Genomic DNA, 9,895 nt, shown 5'->3' with positions numbered 1-9,895 from the left:
TGATTAAAATTTTTTTATGCCTTCTCGCCACATGTGTTTCTTGTAGACAGATGATATCCAAATTTTTCTTTTTAAAATGTTTTTCAACTTTGTTTCGTTTTTTTTATCGTTAATCCCATTAATGTTCCAGGTCCATAAATTCAACTCCGTTTTAGCCATTTTGAGTTCTTTGTTATAAATTTTATAATTCGTCTACCTCTTCTTCTTTTTCTTCTTCTTCTTCTTCTTCCTTCCTTTTTTCTTTTTCTAACTCCTCCGGATCCACTCCTCCTGCAGCCTCCATTCCTAGTTCCGCTCCTCTTGTTTCTTCATCCTCGCTTCGTAGCTCTTTGTATTTTCTCAAAAATTTTCCCAATTCTTCCAGGCTCGTGATTCTGTGTCTTTTACTTTTGTAAACAAAGGAGATCCCTTCTGGGTATTCCCATCTAAATTCAATGTTATTCTTTGTTAGAATCTGTACTTTTTAAGACTCTGTACTGTTGGTTTATATGGGTCTCTCCGTTTAAGAAGCCTGATCGGGATGTCTTTAAAAATAATTATATAATTTCCTTCTATATTCAGTCTATTCTCTCTGTTCTTTTGGAGAATCTGGTTTCTCATTTCCCTGTCCTTAAAAGTAATCAGGCAGTCTCCTGGAAACTTTCTTGCCTTGGCTGATCTTGTCTTCAGTCGAAATGCACTTTGCACAGATTTTGTCACTACTTCTATATCCATCTCCATCCATTGTGCAATTTCTTTTATTAGTTTCTCTTTGATATTTTCCCCTTGCTGTTCTGGGACAAGTCTCAATCTTAAATTCACTTCTCTCTGCCTGAGTTCATTCATGGAAATCGCATCCCAGACCTCCTCTTGAGTTTTGTTAATTTCTGACATCCCCACCCATATTCTCTCTTCTTCCTTCCTCATCTCCCTCATTTCCACTCTTGTCTTCTTCATTCCCTCTTCCAGGTTCTGTGTCCTCTTGTTCACGTCCTTCAGTTGCCCTTTTAATTCATTAACTGTAACATCAATTTTTTTGGACAATGATGATTTACAACCTGAAACTAGTAGTTTACTTAGTCCCATTAAGTCTGAGGAGTCTGACTCTCCTTCCGGACTGAGACGTTCAGATAGAAAGAGGCAGAAGCCACAACGTTTTGCAGATGAACATTTTAATACTGTGTATGCCAATAAGGCGGTTTTTGAGCCAAAAAGCTACAATGATGTTCAGAATTTACCTAAGCACCAAGCTGCAAATTGGTATAAAGCTATGAACTCTGAGATAGCTTATTTAAAAGAGCATAACACTTGGTCTCTTGTACCACAAACCCCAGATATGAGACTTATTGATTCAAAATGGGTTTATAGAGTTAAAATGAATGACAAAAATGAAGTTGTAAGGTACAAGGCTAGATTAGTTGCTAGGGGTTTTCAACAAATTCCAGGCGAAGATTGTGATTTGTGTTATTCACCAGGTGTAAAATATGAAACAGTTAAGCTTTTGTTAAAAGATGCATCACAATGTGGACATTCTGTTTATCACCTAGATATAAAAACTGCATATCTGTTTGCAGATTTAAAAGAACAAATTTTTACGCGTGTTCCTGAAGGCATAGACGCCGCTGAAGGTTTGGTATGCAAATTAAATAAATCCCTGTATGGTCTGCACCAAAGTGGAAGGAATTGGCACCAAACTTTAGCAAAAGAATTGCTGGATATTGGTTTTTCACAAGGAAAGGCAGACAATTGTGTGTTCATAAAGGAAAGGGCAAACTCTGTAACAAAAATATGTGTGTACGTAGATGACGTGTTAATTTCTACAAAAACTAAACAGGAATATGAACAGGTAGTATCACAGTTACAGAATAAATTTGATGTGGTGGAATTAGGCATAGCTAAAAATTACTTATCCATGCAAATTGAGAAAGGCGAAAATGGATCTTTTCTAGTTCATCAAACTGCAAAAATTGATGATCTAGTCGAAATGCTATGTTTAGAAAATGCAAATGGAAAGGAAACACCTATGGTGTGTGGTTTCACCTTTACAGGTGAAGATAAGCCATTTCCTAACAAAACTTTGTATCGTTCTGCTATAGGCAAGCTAAATTTCATTCAAAGAATCTCAAGACCAGATATAACTTATGCTTTTCACTTTCTGGCAAAATTTGTGGAAAAGCCCACAACCCAATGTTTCTCTGCTCTTAAGAGAGTGGTAATGTACCTTAAACATACCAAACATTATAGGTTGCAGTTTACAACAAGTATTGACAAAGGTTTTGAAATTTTCTGCGATGCATCTCATGCAGTGGAACAAAATAATTGCAGGGGTGTGTCTGGTATGGTGTTTTGTTATAACAGTTCTGCATTTGAATGGAAGTCCCAGACACAAACCATTCTTTGTCTCTCCACAACTGAGAGTGAATTATGTGCATGCGTTCAGGCCACTCATGATGTAGAATGGTATCTGCAAGTATTCACAGACCTACAGATGCAAGTAACACTACCAGTAAAAGTTTACCTTGATTCCCAGAGCGGCCTTGCTATCCTGTGTTCAGAAACCAATACGCAGCGAACTAGAGTCTTAAGGTTACGTTTACAGTTTGTAAAGAAACTAATTGCTGACAAAATGATTGTATTTCCATTTGTTCCAGGTGACAATCAAATTGCGGACATTTTTACAAAAGCACTTCCAAAGGTTACACATGAAAGACATGTACAAAATATGCTTTGTTTTTGTTCCACAATAATGAACTGCAGGGGAAATGTTGAATGCTTTCTTTAAATGTAAAGGTTCATCATTGTTCCACTCGATGTGTATGTCTTTAAGGGGCCAGAGCAAGGGCCAGAGCAAAATAACGAGACCCAGCTTTACAGCTGTGAAACATAGCAGGTGCTGCTGAGTTGTGTTACTCAAGCTGTGTCAGCAATTGGGTGTAGTATATAAGGAGCAGCACCTAACTCTCCCATTACCCTGGGGGATGGGTTGGTGGTTGGGTCTTGTTTGTTTGTTTGTTAATGTATTTAGTGTAAAAGGAGTTTTTGTTTTTCTTATTAAAACCTTGTTTAAGTTATTTTTGAGTCCCTTTTTAATGCATGGTCTCCCCAGCAAGCTCTCTGCAGTGCTACCATACTGCAAATAGCCAACATGCTACAGTTTAAATTTCTGCATGCCATCTGCTGTTGTGGAACAAGTCATCCCCATGATCCCTCTAGCCCAGTGTTCTCTAGGGCGGCCCACAGAAGCTCTCAAGGGTTTCGTACAAAACATTTGTTCACTTCAGCATATAGCAGTCCAAAGAAATGTATGCTCTAGAAGGTCACAGGCTCCCCCGTCTTTGGGGTAGAGGTTTGACTTCTGAGACTAGATCTGCAGGACTCATAAACATTTCACTCTGAGTATAGGAGGAGGGGGGTGGGGGTGGAATACAGGGCTGAGAAATAGAAGAATGTGTTCAATCTCCTACACGAAGCCAGAGCCAATTATGAAGATTGACCAGTTGCTTATAGATCAAATGCATGGATCATGCAGCTGCAAAGAGGTCTACCCAGCTGCTCCCACAGGCAACATGAAATTCTTCTGTGCAATTTACTGTGGTGTTGTTGTTGAATATGTAAGACAAGCCTATATTGCACTTCATTAAAAATGCCAGGTCACTTCACAACAATATACTGATGGACTCAGTAGAATCAGCAATCAGTACTGGGGCAGGGGCCTTGGCTGGCACCCTGCAATGCACGGCCCCTGCGCCAGTCCTGAGGAGGCTCAAGGCCAGGGGTCAGCAACTTTTTTCAGCCGTGGGCTGGTCCACCGTCCCTCACAGCATGTGGGGGGCAGGACTATATTTTGGAGAGAGAAAATGAACGAATTCCTATGCCCCACCAAGAACCCAGAGATGCATCTTAAATGAAAGGACACATTCTGCTCATGGAAAAACACATTGATTCCCGGACTCTCCGTGGGCCGGAATGATAAGACGATTGGGCCGCATCCGGACCCCGGGCCTTCGGTTGCCTACCCCTGCTCAAGGCAATCACTTCCTGCACTTCACGTTAACGCAGAAGACGGCCCAGTTGTGCTCAGATGCTCAAAATTCCCTTTTCACCTTTGAATCTTTGGAGGGTCTGTTTCAGTTGGCATCGGGACAGCTCACCTAGCAGTGCAGCTGCCTTTATTGCAGAGGCAGGAAGTTTCCTTCCTTTCATATTCAGGATTTCTGTACTCTCATAGAAATAATAAGATGGTTTCTGCTGTTTGTTAAAAGTCATGAATGAACTCTCACAACTCGTTGATAAGGTAGCTTGCTTGTGTTTCGAGAAATCGTATAAGAGGAGCATTATAGGAAGTTGCACTTGACAGAGTCAATCTAGCCTAGCACTGCCTACACTGACTGGCAGCAGCGCTGCAGGGTTTTCAAACAGGGGACAGTCCCAACCCTGTCTGGTGGAGATCCTGGACTGAACCTGGGATCTCCTGCATGCAAAGCAAGGCCTCCCTCAACTCAGGAGGCGTGAGTTCTCTACTGTATTTCAACAAATGCTTTCACTTTATCATTTCATTTTCATCTGTATATTTTGTGCACATATTTTCCTGTATATTTTAGACAGAGAGGAGTAGCAATAGGGTTAGAGGCAAGGTTCAGAGTTAGTGTTGTGTGAGCATTTTAAAGCAGTTGAGTTTAAACAGGAGGGGATTTCACCTGAAGAGAAGGCCAGCATCGTGAATCTGTAAGTAGGATTTCGTCTGCTTCTTTTTTGTAATCTTCTGGGGCGAGGGCTTGGGTTCCCCCATGTTGTGTATTGAGTCAAAGGATTTTATATCTGTATTATTATTGTCTGTATTTGCATTAGGGTAAAGAAACTGCCTTTTGGTTTCAAAGGGTACAGCTACTATTGGTTCATTTAAGCTGCTGTATTTGGATCCTCTGTCTTATTGGTTTCCTCCAAAAGGCTGGACTGTGATTGCCTGATATTGTTCCCTCCAAAATGTATCCTTTCTAGCTAGTCCTCTGTCCCAATAAATGTAGCTTTCCCCTCCTCAGTCTTCAGTCTTGTTTGCTTTAATAAAGAAGTGTTACTAGAGAACTGTCTCCAGCATATTATGTCAAGAGAGCTGAAATCACAAACCCCACGTCACAACAACTGGTGACGAGGATGGGATCCGGAATGCTGAGGAGCGGTTAACCGCAGCCCTGCCTCAGAGTCCGGATTGCAGCTAAGAACAAGACTCACTGGCCAGCTGAGAAGTCGACCCTGCCACAGGAGAATGGAGAGTCCAAGGGTATTGGAGCCCTTCCAGCCATCAGAGCCCCACACGTGGGAAGACTACGTCGAACGCTTCGAGTTCTTCGCAGTGGCTCAAGGGATCACCAATGCCAGCAAAAGAAGGGCCACATTCCTGAGCTACTGTGGGCTTGAGACCTTCAAGCTGGCCAAGGCATTGCTTGCTCCAGCGAAGCTAAGTGAGACATCTCTCAAAGATATTCTTGCCTGCCTAACAAGCCACTTGGCGCCTACTGAGACCAAGATGGCCCGGCGGATGGAGTTTCATAAGAGGCAGCAGCGTACTGGGGAGTCTGTATCTGCATTTCTAGCTGAACTGCGGAAGCTCGCTCAGCACTGCGACTTCCAAAATCTGGAAGAGACTCTCCTGGATTGGTTTATCGGTGGTCTGAGCAGCAAGAAAGCCAGAAGACGCATCGTGGCTAAAGAAGAGGTTACCCTTGCTTCAGCCTTGAAGGAGGCCACCGCCACGGAGAATTATGAAAGAGAGGAGCTTGATGCCAGTCGCAAGGCCCCTAAGCCACAGATAGAAGTTGCGCATGCCATGGATGAGCTAGAGGCTACTCCGAGCCAGAGCCCAGTCCGTGGGGTCGAGTCAGTACGTCAGGCCTGCACAGTGCACAAAGATCACCGAGGCAGGTGTCCAGGTTGTGGCGGAAACCATGAGCGGAAGAGTTGTCGTTTCCGGGATGCTATGTGCCGGACGTGCGGGAAGACAGGTCACATCGCCAGGGTCTGTAGATCGGCGGTGTTGGGAGCGACAGGAGCACCTAGACTGGAGCATCGCAGACCGCCCGCAGCAACCCATTTTCTAAAGGACTGCCACTACGTAACGGAGATCAACGGGAGGGTCGTGCAGTTCCCAGCGCAAGGCAAGGCACACGTCAAGGTGAAGATTGAGGGTCAGCAGTGCGACATGGAGGTGGACTCCAGATCTGGATTCACTATCGTGTCGGACCAGACCGCGAGGACATTCTTCCCCAGGGGTAAGTTGCCCCCTCTGAAGCCCTTCCCAGCAACCTTGCAGTCATACTCAGCGGGCCGCATCCATGTTATGGGAATGTGTGCCGTGAGAGTTCAGTTCCGGGACAAACAGGCTGTACTCAAACTGGTGATTGCGAAGGGCAGTCACCCCAGTCTCCTGGGCACTGACTGGTTCCCCGCCCTGGGACTGAGTATATCAGGGCTTAATTCAATCGAAACCTGCCCTGAGATGAGCGAGGCATTATGCAAAGAATTTGCTGGTCTCTTTAATGGAAAACTGGGTTGTTATAAAGGGCCCCCTGTTGACTTCGAGTTGGACCCTGGGGTGGCCCTAATCCGACTCAAACCAAGGCGAGTGCCATTTGCACTGCAACCCAAGATCGAAGCAGAGCTGGATAAATTGGTCAAGCAGGGAGTTCTCTCACCCATGGACTCTGCTAAGTGGGAGACTCCAATCGTCACGCCCCTTAAAGCAAATGGGGAAGTCAGGGTCTGTGCAGATTACAAATGTACTATCAATAAGGCACTCAGGGGAAACTCATACCCCATTCCAGTCGTATCACATCTGTTGGCTAAACTGGCTGGGGGCAAGGTGTTCGCCAAAATTGACCTGGCACAAGCTTATCAACAGATGCCAGTAACCCCACAATCAGCGGAAGCACAAACTATTGTCACACATAAAGGGGCGTTCAGAGTTAACAGATTACAATTTGGAGTTTGTGTGGCCCCAGAGATTTTTCAAGGGCTCATGGAACGCCTGTTAAGAGGTCTGCCGGGGGTCTTGCCATTTTTTGATGACGTTTTGATTGCTGGAAAAGACCCACAGGAACTGGTTGCGCGTGTCCGTGCAGTGTTGCTCAAGTTCAAGGAGGTGGGGTTGCAACTGAAAAAGGAAAAATGCAGTTTTGGGGTGCCAGCTGTGGATTTCTTGGGGTTTAAAATTGATGCATCAGGCACCCACCCCACAGATGCTAAGATTAAGGCCATCATCGAGGCACCACGACCACAGAACAAGACGGAGTTGCAGTCATTCCTGGGACTTATTAACTTTTATCATTCGTTCTTACCCCAGAAAGCTTCGGTAGCTGAACCATTACATAGACTGTTGCAGAAAAAGAATGTGTGGCGATGGGGGCAGGGGCAGCAGAAGGCTTTTGACTCCTTGCGAGGAATGCTGAGTAGCAGGAGCGTCCTTGCTCATTATGATGAGTCAAAGCCGCTGGTCCTGGCATGTGATGCCTCTCAATACGGCCTGGGGGCGGTGCTGAGTCATAGGGAACCGGATGGGTCGGAAAAGCCCATCTCTTTCTATTCCCGTACGTTGTCGCCCACGGAGTGCAACTATGCTCAAATTGACAAAGAGGCGCTTGCAATTGTGGCAGGAATCAAAAAGTTCCATGATTATGTGTACGGTCGCCATTTCTCCATTGAAACGGACCACAAACCACTGTTAGGGTTGTTCAACCCGAACAAACAAACGCCACAAATTCTCTCCCCCAGAATGTTGCGTTGGTCTATATTCCTGAACGGGTTCCAGTACACCTTGACCCATGTGCCGGGGAAACGGTTGTGCCACGCTGATGCGCTGAGTCGATTGCCCCTCCATGGCGGGAGCAATGAGGATCCCGCTCCAGCGGAGCACATAATGATGCTGGAAACACTTCCGGGGGCTCCTGTAACGGCTACTGATATAGCTGAGAAAACGAGGAAAGATGCTGTTCTCTCCCGTGTGTTCACTTGGGTGGGGAGGGGGTGGCCAGGTGGTCCGCATGAAGACAAATTCAGGCCTTATGCGACAAGGCAGCACGAGTTGTCCATGCATAAGGGGTGTCTCCTGTGGGGAGATAGGGTGATCATCCCAGCACCACTGAGAAACAGGGTTCTTGAGATGCTTCACATAGGACACCCGGGAATGGTCAGGATGAAGTCGCTAGCCCAATGTTATGTGTGGTGGCCTGGAATGGACCAGAACATAGAACAATGGGTACGAACATGCAAGGCATGCCAAGAGGTGCGGCCAGAAGCGGCCAGAGCACCAGTCCACTGGTGGGAGCAGTCCAGATCTCCCTGGAGCCGGCTGCACTTAGATTTTGCTGGGCCATTCCAGGGGAAGGTCTTTTTGGTTATCGTCGATGCATATTCCAAATGGTTAGAAGTGGCGATGGTCCCTAGCATGGCATCAGCTGCCGTAATCAAGGCTTCAGCTAATGAACCAGGGTCTGCTAGTCCTCATGATGACGAGGTACAGGTAGGAGACCCTGAGATGTCTGGGACTCCATCTGTTCCTGACGAAACCCCTATAGCAGCCCCTCTACCACAGGTAACACCCAATCCAGAACCGGCAACACCTGTTGTCAGGAGATCAAGTAGAAGTTGTAGGACCCCACAGTACCTGAGAGATTACGTCTGCTGTGCTCACTAGGGGGGGAGGGGTGTTGTGTATTGAGTCAAAGGATTTTGTATCTATATTATTATTGTCTGTATTTGCATTAGGGTAAAGAAACTGCCTTTAGGTTTCAAAGGGTACAGCTACTATTGGTTCATTTAAGCTGCTGTATTTGGATCCTCTGTCTTATTGGTTTCCTCCAAAAGGCTGGACTGTGATTGCCTGATATTGTTCCCTCCAAAATGTATCCTTTCTAGCTAGTCCCCTGTCCCAATAAATGTAGCTTTCCCCTCCTCAGTCTTCAGTCTTGTTTGCTTTAATAAAGAAGTGTTACTAGAGAACTGTCTCCAGCATATTATGTCAAGAGAGCTGAAATCACAAACCCCACGTCACAACACCCCACACGGCCAGCATCCCCATGGAATTCAACCACTTCCTGAACAGCTTAACTTCTCTTCCCACCCGCCTTCCCATTCTCCCTCAAATCTCATTGCAGCTCAGCTGGTTAGAGGGAGCTGCAGATAGCACCAAGGTTGCAGGCCCGATTCCCATAAGGTACAACTGCATATTCCTGCATTGCAGGGGGTTGGACTAGATGACCCCCGGGGTACCTTCCATGATCATTATTTGAGGATGCTTTTTATTACATTCATAGCCCACTTTTCATCCAAGCAGTTCAAGGTGGCATTTATGCTTCCCTTATCTTTGCTTTGCTGGGGGTGGGGGTGGGGGGAGTGTTGGAATCCCCCCCATACATGAGATGCACCACTGTGTTCCTGTGGAGAGCAGTTTGGGGTCTGTGGGTGCATAAAAAAAAGAGTCCTATTGCGTGGCGAGTTCCCGCCCGCCCCAAAGTGGAAATAAAGACACATGACACAATTATTTCAGGTTAACGGGCTAAATATGGCCACAACTTTATTGGTTACAGGTGATGAGTGGTATTGGCTTAGGCATTGGTCCTAACTGACTATCCGGCTTCAGCCCGTCCGCTTGAAGTCCGGGAAGGGTTAACCACCCGTTGGCTCCATTCATGCAATGGAGCTTCTGTGGTACTTGGCTTGGAGCATTTGGCTTCAGCCCATTGCCTCTGGAAGTCACAGCCGCTGCCATCCTGGGGAAGCTCTCAGAGTTACAGTACTTGCCTCTTTCAGGGCTGGGAACAGGGGGGGTGCATCAGGCCTTTCTGCTCTTAACTCATGCCCCCCCTTTAGTCCATAGCCCCAACAAATGTGCTCTGCCCCCCCCCATAGGTGAAGGTTGTGGCTG

Source organism: Podarcis liolepis, assembly GCF_965112155.1.
Source record: "Podarcis liolepis genome assembly, chromosome: W".
Taxonomy (NCBI): Eukaryota; Metazoa; Chordata; class Lepidosauria; order Squamata; family Lacertidae; genus Podarcis; species Podarcis liolepis.
Note: the sequence above shows the minus strand (reverse complement) of the source record.